This window comes from Eubalaena glacialis, chromosome 2 (assembly GCF_028564815.1).
Source record: "Eubalaena glacialis isolate mEubGla1 chromosome 2, mEubGla1.1.hap2.+ XY, whole genome shotgun sequence".
NCBI lineage: Eukaryota > Metazoa > Chordata > Mammalia > Artiodactyla > Balaenidae > Eubalaena > Eubalaena glacialis.
In genome coordinates this window covers 52,830,150-52,842,304 of record NC_083717.1, presented here as the reverse complement: position 1 = coordinate 52,842,304, position 12,155 = coordinate 52,830,150, and the positions used below count along the sequence as shown (strand labels likewise).

The 12,155-nt window shown below is 38.4% G+C and overlaps 1 protein-coding gene across 1 annotated transcript in view; it reads left to right on the top strand.

Moving 5' to 3' along the window:
• GABRG3 (gamma-aminobutyric acid type A receptor subunit gamma3) overlaps positions 1-12,155 on the top strand; it is a 552,571-nt gene that overhangs the window by 521,022 nt on the left and 19,394 nt on the right. The gene's annotated exons all lie outside the window — the stretch shown is intronic.

Genomic DNA, 12,155 nt, shown 5'->3' with positions numbered 1-12,155 from the left:
ACTACAAATAACTCAATTTCGTTTCTTTTTATGTGTGAGTAATATACCATTCTATACGTGTGCCAAATCTTCTTTATCCATTCATCAGTTGATGGGCACTTAGGTTGCTTCCATGTCCGGGCTATTGTAAATAGAGCTGCAAAAATATTTTGGTATATAATTCTTTTTAAATTACGGTTTTCTCAGGGTATATGCCTAGTAGAGGGACTGCTGGATCGCATGGTAGTTCTATTGTTAGTTCTTTAAGGAACCTCCATACTCTTCTCCATAGTGGCTGTATCAATTTATATTCTCACCAACGGTGCAAGAGTGTTCCCTTTTCTCCACACCCTCTCCAGCATTTATTGTTTGTAGATGTTTAGATAATGGCCATTCCGAACGGTGTAGGATGAGATCTCATCGTAGTTTTGATTTTCATTTCCCTAATGATTAATGATATTGAGCATTCTATCATGGGTTTCTTATCAATCTGTATATCTTCTTTGGAGAAATGTCTATTTAGGTCTTCTGCACATATTTGGATTGGAATTTTTTTTTTTTGATTTTGAACTGCATGAGCTGCTTGCAAATTTTGGAGATTAATCCCTTGCCAGTTGCTTCTTTTGCAAATATTTTCTCCCATTCTGAGGGTTGGTCTTTTCACCTTGTTTATGGTTTCCTTTGCTGTGCAAAAGCTTTTAAGATTCATTACGTCCCATTTATTTTTTTAAATTTCCATTTCTCTAAGACGGGGGTCAAAAACGATCCTGCTGTGATTTATGTCATAGAGTGTTCTGCCTATATTTTCTTCTGAGTTCGATAGTTTCTGGCCTTACATTTAGGTCTTTAATCCATTTTGAGTTTATTTTTGTGTATGGTGTTAGGGAGTGTTCTAATTTCATTCTTTTACATGTAGCTCTCCAGTTTTCCCAGCACCACTTATTGAAGAGGCTGTCTTTTCTCCACTGTATATGCTTGCCTCCTTTATCAAAGATAAGGTAACCATATGTGCGTGGGTTTACATCTGGACTTTCTATCCTGTTCCTTTGTAATATATTTCTGTTTTTGTGCCAGTACCATAACGTGTTGATTACTGTAGCTTTCTACTATAGTGTGAAATCAGGGAGCCTGATTCCTCCAGCTCCATTTGTCGTTCTCATCATGGCTTTGGCTATTCGGGGACTTTTGTGATTCCATACAAATTGCGAAATATTTTGTTCTAGTTATGTGAAAAATGCCAGTGGTAGCTTGATAGGGATTGCATTGAATCTGTAGATTTCTTTGGGTAGTAGAGTCATTTTCACAATATTGATTCTTCCAATCCAAGAACAAGGTATATCTCTCCATCTATTTGTATCATTTTTAATTTCTTTCATCAGTGTCATAATTTTCTGCATACAGGTCCTCTGTCTCCTTAGGTAGGTTTATTCCTAGATAGTTTATTCTTTTTGTTGCAATGGTAAACGCGAGTATATTCTAAATTTCACTTTCAGATTTTTCATCATTAGTATATAGGAATGCCAGAGATTTCTGTGCATTATTTTTGTATCTTTCTACTTTACCAAATTCATTGATTAGCTCTAGTTTTCTGGTAGCATCTTTAGCATTCTCTATGTATAGTATCATGCCATCTGCAAACAGTGACAGCTTTACTTCTTTTCCAATTGGAACTGCTTTTATTTCTTTTTCTTCTCTGTTTGCTGTGGCTAACACTTCCAAAACTATGTTGAATAATAGTGGTGAGAGTGGGCAACCTTGTCTTGTTCCTGATCTTAGTGGAAATGGTTTCAGTTTTTCACCTTTGAGGACGATGTTGGTTGTGGTTTGTCATATATGGCCTTTGTTATGTTGAGGAAAGTTCCCTCTATGCCTGCTTTCTGCAGGGCTTTTATCATAAATGGGTGTTGAATTTTGTCGAAAGCCTTCTCTGCATCTATTGAGATGATCATATGGTTTTTCCTCCTTCCCCTTGTTAGCATGGTGTATGATTTGCTTATATTGGAGACTTCTTGCATTCGTGCAATAAACTCCCCTTGATCATGGTATATGATCCTTTTAATGTGCTGTTGGATTCTGTTTGCTAGTATTTTGTTGAGGAGTTTTGCATCTATGTTCATCAGTGATATTGGCCTGTCGGTTTCTTTCTTTGTGACATCTTTGTCTTTTTTTCGTATCAGGGTGATGGTGGCTACGTAGGTGTGTTATCCTCTCTGCTGTATTTTGGAAGAGTTTGCGAAGGATAGTTGTTAGCTCTTCTCTAAATGTTTGATAGAATTCGCCTGTAAAGTCATCTGGTCCTGGGCTTTTGTTTGTTAGAAGATATTTAATCACAGTTTCATTTTCTGGCCTGTGATTGGTCTACTCATATTTTCTATTTCTTCCTTGTTAAGTCTCAGCAGGTTGTGCATTTCTAAGACTACTTCTATTTCTTCCAAGTTGTCCTTTTTATTGACATATTTGTTTGTAGTAATCGCTCATGAGCCTTTGTATTTCTGCAATATCAGTTGTTACTTCTCCTTATTCTTTTCTAATTTTATTGATTTGTGTCCTCCCTTTTTTTCTTGATGAGTATGGCTAATGGTTTATCAATTTTGTTTATATCTCGAAGAACTAGCTTTTAGTTTTATTGATCTTTGCTCTCGTTTCCTTCATTTCTTTCTGATCTGATTTGTATGATTTCTTTCCTTCTGCTAACTTTGGGGTTTTTCTTCTTTCTCTAATTGCTTTAGTTGTAAAGTTAGAATGTTTATTTTAGATGTTTCTTGTTTCTTAAGTTAAGATTGTATTGCTATAAACTTCTCTTTAGAACTGCTTTTGCAGCATCCCATAAGTTTTGGGTCGTCTAATTTTCATTCTCATTTGTTTCTAGGTATTTTTTTTATTTTCTCTTAGATTTCTTCAGTTATCTCTTGCTTATTAAGTAGTGTATTGTTTAGCTTCCATGCATTTGTATTTTTTACAGATTTTTTTTTCTGTAATTTATATTTACTCTCATAGCGTTGTGGTCGAAAAAGATACTTGATACGATTTGTTTTCTTAAATTTACCAAGGCTTGATTTGTGACCCAAGATACGATCTATCCTGGAGAATGTTCCATGAGCACTTGAGAGGAAAGTGTTCTGTTGTTTTTTATGGAATGTTCTGTAATTGTCTATTAATTCCACTTTGTTTAATATATCTTTTAAAGAAGATTGTGTTTCCTTATTTATTTTCATTTTTACTGATTTGTCCATTGGCGAAAGTGGGGTGTTGTTGTCCCCTATTATGATTTGTTACTGTCGATTTCCCCTTTTATGGCTTTTAGTATTTGCCTTATTTATTGAGGTGCTCCTATTTAGGTACATATTTACAATTTTTATATCTTCTTCTTGGATTGATCCCTTGATCATTATGTAATAGTCTTCTTTATGTTTTGTAAAAGTCTTTGTTTTAAAACCTATTTTGTGTGAGAATTTCTTCTCCAGCTTCCTTTTGATTTCCATTTGCATGGAATATCTTTTTCCATCCCATTTCATTCTTTAGTATCCCTAGGTCTGAAGTGGGTCCTTTGTTACAGCATATATATGGGTCTTGTATTTGTATCCATTCAGCCAGTCTATGTCTTTTGATTGGCGCATTTAATCCATTTACATTTAAGGTAATTATAGTATGTATGCTCCTATTCCCATTTTAATTGTTTGGGTTTCTTATAGTAGTTCTTTTCCTTCATTTGTGTTTCCTGTCTAGAGACGTTCCTTAGCATTTGTGGAAAAGCTGTTTTGGTGGTGCTGAATTCTCTTAGCTTTTGCTTGTCTGTAAAGGTTTTTCTCTGGCAAATCTAAATGAGATCAATGCTTGGTAGAGTACTCTTGTTTGTAGGTTTTTCGTTTCCATCACTTTAAGTAAGTCCTGCCACTCCCTTCTGGTTTGCAAAGTTTCTGCTGAAAGATCAGCTGTTAATCTTATGGGGATTCCCTTGTGTGTTATTTGTTGTTTTTCCCTTTCTGCTTGTAATGTTTTTTCTTTTATTACTTTTGATAGTTTGATTAATATGTGTCTTGTATTTCTCCTTGGATTTATCCTGTATCGGATTCTCTGTGCTTCCTGGATTTAAGTATTTCCTTTCCCATATTAAAGCAGTTTTCAGCAATAATCCCTTCAAATATTTTCTCAGTCAGTTTCTTTTTCTTTTCTTCTTCTGGGACCCCTAAAATTCGAAAGTTGGTGTGTTTAATGTTGTCTCAGCGGTCTCTGAGACTGTCGTGAATTCTTTTCATTCTTTTTTCTTTATTCTGCTCTGTGGTAATTATTTCCACTATTTTATCTTCCAGGTCACTTATCCGTTTTTCTGCTTCAGTTATTCTGCTATTGATCGCTTCTAGAGTATTTTTAATTTCATATATTTTGTTATTCATCACTTTTTTTTTGCTTTTTGGTTCTTCATTTCTTTGTTAAACGTTTCTGTATTTTCTCCATTCTATTCGCAGGATTTTGGATCATCTTACTCTCATTATTCTGAATTTTTTTTAGGTAGACACTGCCTATTTCCTCTTCATTTGTTACATCTTCTAGGTTTTTGCCGTTCTTCTTCATCTGCCATGTGTTTCTCTGTTTTCTCATTTTGCTTAACTTACTGTGTTTGTGGTCTCCTTTTCGCAGGCTGCAGGTTGTTAGTTCCCGTTGTTTTTGGTGTCTGTCCCAGTAGCTAAAGTTGGTTCAGTGGGTTGTGTTGTCTTCCTTGTGCAGAGAATAGAGACTGTGTTCTGGTGAATAAGGTGGAATCTTGTCTTTCTCTTGGCCAGGTGGTGTGTTCTGGGGAGTCTGTGACTTTATAATTTAGGCAGTCTCTCTGCTAATTGATGGGGTTGTGTTCCTGTATTGCTAGTTGTTTGGCATAGGTTGTCCAGCACTGTAACTTTCTGGTCGTTGAGTGTAGCTGGGTCTTGGTGTTAAGATGGAGATTTGTGGGAGATTTTCGCTGTTTTTATATAACGTGGAGCTAGGCGGTCTCTTGTGGACCAGTGTCGTGAACTTACATCTCCCACCACAGAGGCACATCCGTGACGTCTGGATGGAACACCTAGAGCCTCTCATCCACACGGCTAGAATGAAATGAGGGAAAAAAGAAAGAGGAAAGAAGATAAAGTAAAATAAAGTAAATGAAATAAAATAGTTATTAAAATGAAAAATTAAAAAAAATTTAAAAAATTGTTTTAAGTAATAAAAAAAGAAAAGAAAGCAAGCACAACCAAACCAAAATACAGGTCTACCCATGATAACTAGTGTTAAGAAATATACAAAAAAAAGCAAAAACTAAAAACAGACAGAACCCTAGGATAAATGGTAAAAGCGAAGCTATACGGACTGACCGAACAAAGAAGCATCCACATACGCACTCACAAAAATAGAAAAATGGGGAAAAAATATCGTTTCTCCCAAAATCCACCTTCTCAATTTGGAATGATTCGTTGTCTATATTCAGGTATTCCACAGATGCCGGGAACATCAAGTTAATTGGGGAGATTTAATCCGCTCTGTATGTAGGTCTCCTGAGGGCAGGGGTCTCTGCTTCCCTCAGAGAGGACAGGGTTATAGTAGCAGCTGATTAGGGGGCTCTGGCTCACTCACCCCGGTGGGAGGGAGGGCTAGGGAATGCAGGGCGAGCCTACGGCGGCAGAGGCCAGCATGACATTGCAAAAGCCTGAGGTGTGCTTGTGTTCTCCCAGCGAAGTTGTCCCTGTATCACAGGACCCTGGCAGTTGTGGTCTTTACAGGCCTCTGGGTGGAGAGGTGAGGAGAGTGACTTGTGCTTGCACACAGGCTTTTTGTTGGCTGCAGCACCAGCTATAGCGTCTCATGCCCGTCTCTGGGGTCAGCCTTAATAGTGGCGGCTCGCGCCCATCTCTGGATCTTCTTTAAGTGGCACTCTTAATCCCCTCTCCTCGCACCCCAGGAAACAGAAGCAAGAAAATGTCTCTTGCTTCTTTGGCAGCTCCAGACTTTTTCCAGGACTCCCTCCTGCCCAGCCATGTTGCTCTAGCCCCCTTCAGGCTGTGTTCATGCAACCAACCCCAGTCCTCTCACTGGGATTTGACCGAAGCCCGAGACTCAGCTCCCAGCCCCCGCCCATTCTGGAGGGTGAGCAGACAAGCCTCTCAGGCTGGTGAGTGCTGGTCGGCCCCGATACTCTGTGCGGGAATCGCTCTACTTTGCCCTGCACACCACTGTTGCTGCCCTTTCCTCCATGGCTCAGAACCTTCCCTCTTCCTCTACCTGCAGTCTCTGTCCGAAAAAGGGCCTCCTAGTGTGTGGAAACCTTTCCTCCTTAACAGCTCCTTCCCACTGGTGCAGGTCCCGTCCCTATTCTTTTGTCTCTTTTTTTTCTTATTTCTTTTGCCCTAGCCATATATGTTGGGAGTTTCTTGCCTTTTGGGAGGTCTGCAGTCTTCTGCCAGCGTTCAGTAAGTGTTCAGAGGAGTTGTTCCACAAGTAGATGTATTTCTGATATACTTGTGGGGAGGAAGTTGATCTCCACGTCTTACTATTCCGCCATCCTGAAGCTCCTCCCCTCACTGTGTGTTCTTTAGAAAAGAGGCAAATAATACATTCTAAAGAAATAAATCTCCATTTAAAAAATCAAACGAACTTTCAACAAATCAGAAACTGAAAACGAGTGAAATGTAAAAGATGAATTTTCACTCCATGTTTCTCACACTGCCATGGCTTGAAGGGGATCACCACTTCCTCCCATGCCTGTTTGCAACAACTCAGAATGTTCTGTCTTATTTCCCACTAGAAAGTCCTTGAACTCACATTTATGGTCGCTATCACACTCGTTCCCCTTTCTTGCACAAACTAAACCATAGTAAATTCCAGCCCTCTACCCTCTCCACACTTGGGCCGAAGCAGAGTTATGGGGCAAAAAATAAATAAAATATACCACTTCCATCCCCATCTCAATTTAAGTTTTGGCCATGATTTTTATATGTGTCTTCAGTTAGTCATACTGTATTTTGCTAGTCCAATGTTTCTCAACATTTATTCATTATGTCTTTTTAAATATTTTTCAATCACTTCTTCTTGGAATATTAATACTACAGATATTCTTGTATATCTTTTCATGTCTTTTGGAGGGCTACATATGGCAACATCCAAATTTTTCACCTCCCTGCTAAAACAAGTTTTACTCCCTTAGAGGCAATATCCCTTTAAAATGCAAACTCTAGCCTATTTATTCTCCTGCACTCACAGATGGCTAATTCCTATTTTGTTCTTGGTCTCAACATCTGAAATCACTAGTTTCTTTCTCATTTCCATTGGTGATCTTGCTCCTCAATCTACCTACTATGCTAAAGCAAACAGAGAATGCTCACCTGTTATTGCTTAGTATTGTAGATGAACACCCATTGCTCATCCATATGCACTAACTCTTGCTCCTCCTACACAAGGGATTGATGCAATACATCTTCTCTCTTACACCAAACATCTACTTTCTACTGGATCATTATCATTGTCAGCTTAAAAATAAGTCGTTGTTTCACAAATATTGAAAGAAAAAAAGATTACTCCAGTCAGGTCTCCAGTAGGCAACAAAGGGCACACATAAAGAGGGTAATTAGGAAGAATTTAATAAAAGGAAGGAACTATTTACAATCTTGCTGGCAGGTCTTAGGGTATATTGCAATAAGACATTGTAGTAGGCAGACTAATGGCACGCATTAAGGGCTATGTTTTAATCCCCAAAACTTGTGAGTATATTGTGTTACATGGTAAAGGGCATTGAGATTGCAGGTGGAATTAAGGTTGCTTGCCTGTTGACCTTTAGATAGAGATATATCCTCGATTATCTAGGTGGGCCCAATGTGCAGAATTTGGCAGTAGAGTCTGGAGATATGACTCTGGAAGTAAAGCACAGAGAGTGAAAACACTGCTGGCTTTTAAGATAGTGGAGGGGACCATCAGCCAAGTAATGTGGGTGGTTTTAGAAGACGTAAAGAGCAGAAAAAGGATTCTAGAACTTCTCAAAAGGACACAACCCTTCATCTTGATTTTAGACAAGCAAAATACCTGCCAGGCTTCCAACCTGAAGAGCTGTAAAGCAGTAATTTTTTTTTAATACAATAATCCATCATTTGTTGCAGTAGAAAACTAATACAGATATATTGTAGTAACTTTGAGCTAGTGGCACTGGGGAGCAGTTACTACCTCAAGGCTGAAGAAACAAGAGGAGACAGTGGTTACTGGACTCTAGAAAAATAGCTTCCATGAGAGGGCCGCGTGACAGCACTTGTTGCTTTGACAGAGAATCCATCCAACTTACATCACTGAGGCAGGTAAGCTAAGAATAAATAACCCAACCTCCCTCTCCTCACTGTATGTGTTTCTTCTCCCCATTTGTCAAACTCAACCAGAAACTGAGGCTCAGAGAACATCTTGTGTGGTGCAGGCAGCCCAACCTCATAACTGGTAGGAACGGTAGAAGGTGGTTGTGATGGGGCAACAGAAGGTGCCAAGCAAAATGTTATTCTCATCTTGCTTCCTCGACAAGCTACTGTTCTACTTGTGCCCTTTGCAGCCAATCCTTCCAAAGAATTGTCCAATCTCACTGACCCAATTCCTCCACATCCATTCTCTTAAAGCCCCCTCCGGCAGGCTTTCATTCTCACCCTTTCACCAGCACTGTTAGCACCTGTCAGAGACTTCCACATTGCTTCTCTCAGCACTCATCTTTCTCTCTTTCCTTGGCTCCTAGGACACTCCCCTCTTAAATCTCCCACTTCTGTCTCTTTCTCTGCATTTTCGTGTTGGACCTTCACCTTCTCTACATTCTACTCATTTGGGAGTGCCCCAGGGCTTTGTTTTTTATCTTTCTTCACTTCCCTCTAAGTGTCATCCATGCTTCTATGGTGTTAACTCCCCAATTTACATATCCAGCCCCAGGGTAAACGTCTCAGAAATTCCAGACTGTGATTCCAACTGCTTTCTCTTAACATCTTCAAAATCAATGCCCACAGGAATTCCACCTGTATTCTTCCTCAGTCAAATGGTGGCTCCTCCATCCATTCAGTTGCTTAATCAAAAACTGCCGGGTGCACCATTAACTCTTCTTTTTCTCATAGTTCACAGCCAAATGCTGTTGACTGTATTTTCTAAATATTCTATATATGATGATTTCCGGCCAGTTTCTTTGATCTGAGTTACCATCACCTTTCTTCAATTATAACATTAGCGTCGTAATTTGTCCCTTGGATCCTAGCCTTGACACCTACAGTTCATCAAAAACTGATTCTTCATTATTGAAGTTAACATTTCTCTGCTCAGAACCTTCCATATCTCCCCCCGTTGCTTAGGGCAAATGTCAGAGTGTTTACAATGCTCTATACAGCTTCTACATGACATAGCTGCTGATGTCCCCAAGTCACCTACCGCCTTCTCTTTGACTGCGCGCCAACATTATTAATCATGTTCTCACCTTATGTTTTTTGGCAAGCTGTTTTCTATCTTGATAACCTTCCTCACGGTTTCTGCCTAACAAACTCCATCATGTTTTTAAAAGCTGTTCTCAGAAATTATCTTCTCATTGAATTCTATCCCGACAACATTATTAGCACTCTCAGCACTCACAAACTGATCAATTTATCATATAATTTTATGTATTTACTGTTTCTTTTTTTGATCATATTTCATGTATGGGTCATGGTCTATGTCATTGACTGATTATATGGAAAATTCTTAACTAGGTTACACAATGGCAAATATGACTACAAGTCGGGGGCTGAACAAGTTGATATCCATGCTTCTGTGGTACAATCATGCTGGTAAGGTCCTTAAAGTCAGGTGCACTCAGAGAGTGAAACCCACAGGAAGAGACCTAGATAAGGAAAAATGACTGCCTGAGATTTGATCCCTCTCTTCATTCTGTGAAATTCTTTGCCTTAAGGAGTTATGGCTATTGAACTCCACCTGCATTTCCAGAGAGATTCCAGGGATGTTACATTTGTCAAATCAATTCTGTCAGCTAACTGTAGGGCTGTGAGTTAAATACTTTACCCAAAGATCTGCAAAGCTCTTTGGTGACTAAGCCATTTCAACTTCAGCGTCATGAGCCGGATGAACTTGATTATAATAATGCCAGTTAATATATAATATTCCAGTTTTATTTTAAATGTTTTACATGAAGTAACAGTTAAACTTCACAACACCTATTCATTATCACTCTTTGGACATCCAAAGCTCACCAAGGTCAAATAATGTGCCCAAAGCAAGTTATTGGTAGAGCTGGAATGCCCATTCTCCTCAGACTACATTTGTCATAGAACACAAGCCAACCCTAAGGACATGGAATGATTGTGTTGCTAACGGCTGTTAAATAAAGGTGAAGTAGTTTTTGTTAAAATATCATGATAGAGTACTCTAAAATATTTAATAAGTAGTGGAAATATTCATGATGAGCTGATTTTTTTCTTGAATATTTTCTATGCTAACTTTGCTGTACCCTGAAAAATATTTTAAACTCTACTATTCTTTGATTCCGTTATCAATTCATTTAGTTGCAAAAATTTTCCTGGGAAAGGTAGAATGTGTTGGACAGCTCTTCATCTTAGGGAGCTTCCAGGCTAGAGCACAAAGAAAAGGAATTAGAATTTAGTGAGAGATATGTCAATATAAATGTGTTCTAAGAACAGCTGCAGCAGCAAGGGGGTGCGGGGAGCTCAATGGTTGCACTACACGGAAGAAATCACAATGGTCAGGAGTCTCAGCTACTCTCTACTGCTTCTACAGGTCACAGTATCCTATGAAGTACCAAGAGAAGTGTCTCCTAATTACAACAGTCAATCAAGAAGCACTGTATAATGCATACTCCTGAAGATGTCCAACGTGTCTACACACAGGAACAGTCGTGTTAATTAAATGTTTAATACAGCAGTTCCAAATTCCTTGTACCAGAAAATAATCAGATGGCATAGCCAACAAAGGCATTACTAGTCTGTAAACCATAACTCTATTTCTTTTATGCATAATAATATTGTTTTCTGGATTTAGAAGACATTTGCGTATTTAAGTCATAGCTGAGGACAAAATGCAAAAAATAGCCCCACAAAATCAGGGTACTAGTCAAAATTAATCCTATATTTAGATAAAAATAGAATATTTACACATGGCTCTCACATGTATTCTGATAGAGGAGAAGAAGTAATGCATTCTGCTGCCACAGCGAAGTTTTCAGATTTATTTCTCATAAAACTTTTATTATGGAAAATAATTTTTTTCAAGTGATTTGATTTTTAACCAATACTATGGCCCATAAAAAATTAAAATGCATTGTAGTGCAATTTTCAAAAGTTTCAAAACTGTCAATCTTTGTATTATTGCTCAGCCGTAAAAAGCAACGAAATTCAGTTATTTGTAGTGAGGTGGATGGAGTGAAGTAAGTCAGAAAGAGAAAAACAAATACCGTATGCTAACATATATATGGAATCTAAAAAAAAAATTGGCTCTGAAGAACCAAAGGGCAGGACAGGAATAAAGACGCAGTTGTAGAGAATGGACTAGTGTACATGGGGAAGAGGAAGGGTAAGCTGGGAAAAGGTGAGAGAGTACGAAATGTAAAATAGCTAGTGGGAAGAAGCCGCATAGAACAGGGAGATCAGCTCAGTGCTTTGTGAGGGGTGGGATAATGAGGGTGAGAGGGAAGCACAAGAGGGAGGGGATATGGGGATATATGTATTCACTTTGTTATACCACATTTTTAAGTAATTATACTCCAAAAAGAAGTTTACAAAACAAAACAACATCAGTCATATAATGTTGGTTGTAAGTAAGTATTCTTGATGTGATGTGATGAAAACGGCACTTCATCTCTGGTGTCATCTTCCCCAAATCAAATACCGTTAAACTAATATGAGGGAAACATCAGGCAGTTACAATCAAGGAATAGTCTACATACCTTACCAGTACTTCTGAAATTATTCAAGGTCATTGCAAGTAATGGAAGGATTAGAAACTGTTACAACTACTTAAAGCCAATGTAGTATCCGGATTGCAATCCTGGAACAGAAAAAGACATTAGGAAAAAACTGATGAAATCTGAATAAAATATGGACTTTATTTCAGTATTGGCTCACTAATTGTAACAAACGGACCACACCCATGTAATATGTTAATACGAGAAACTAGGTGTAGGGAATGTAGGAACT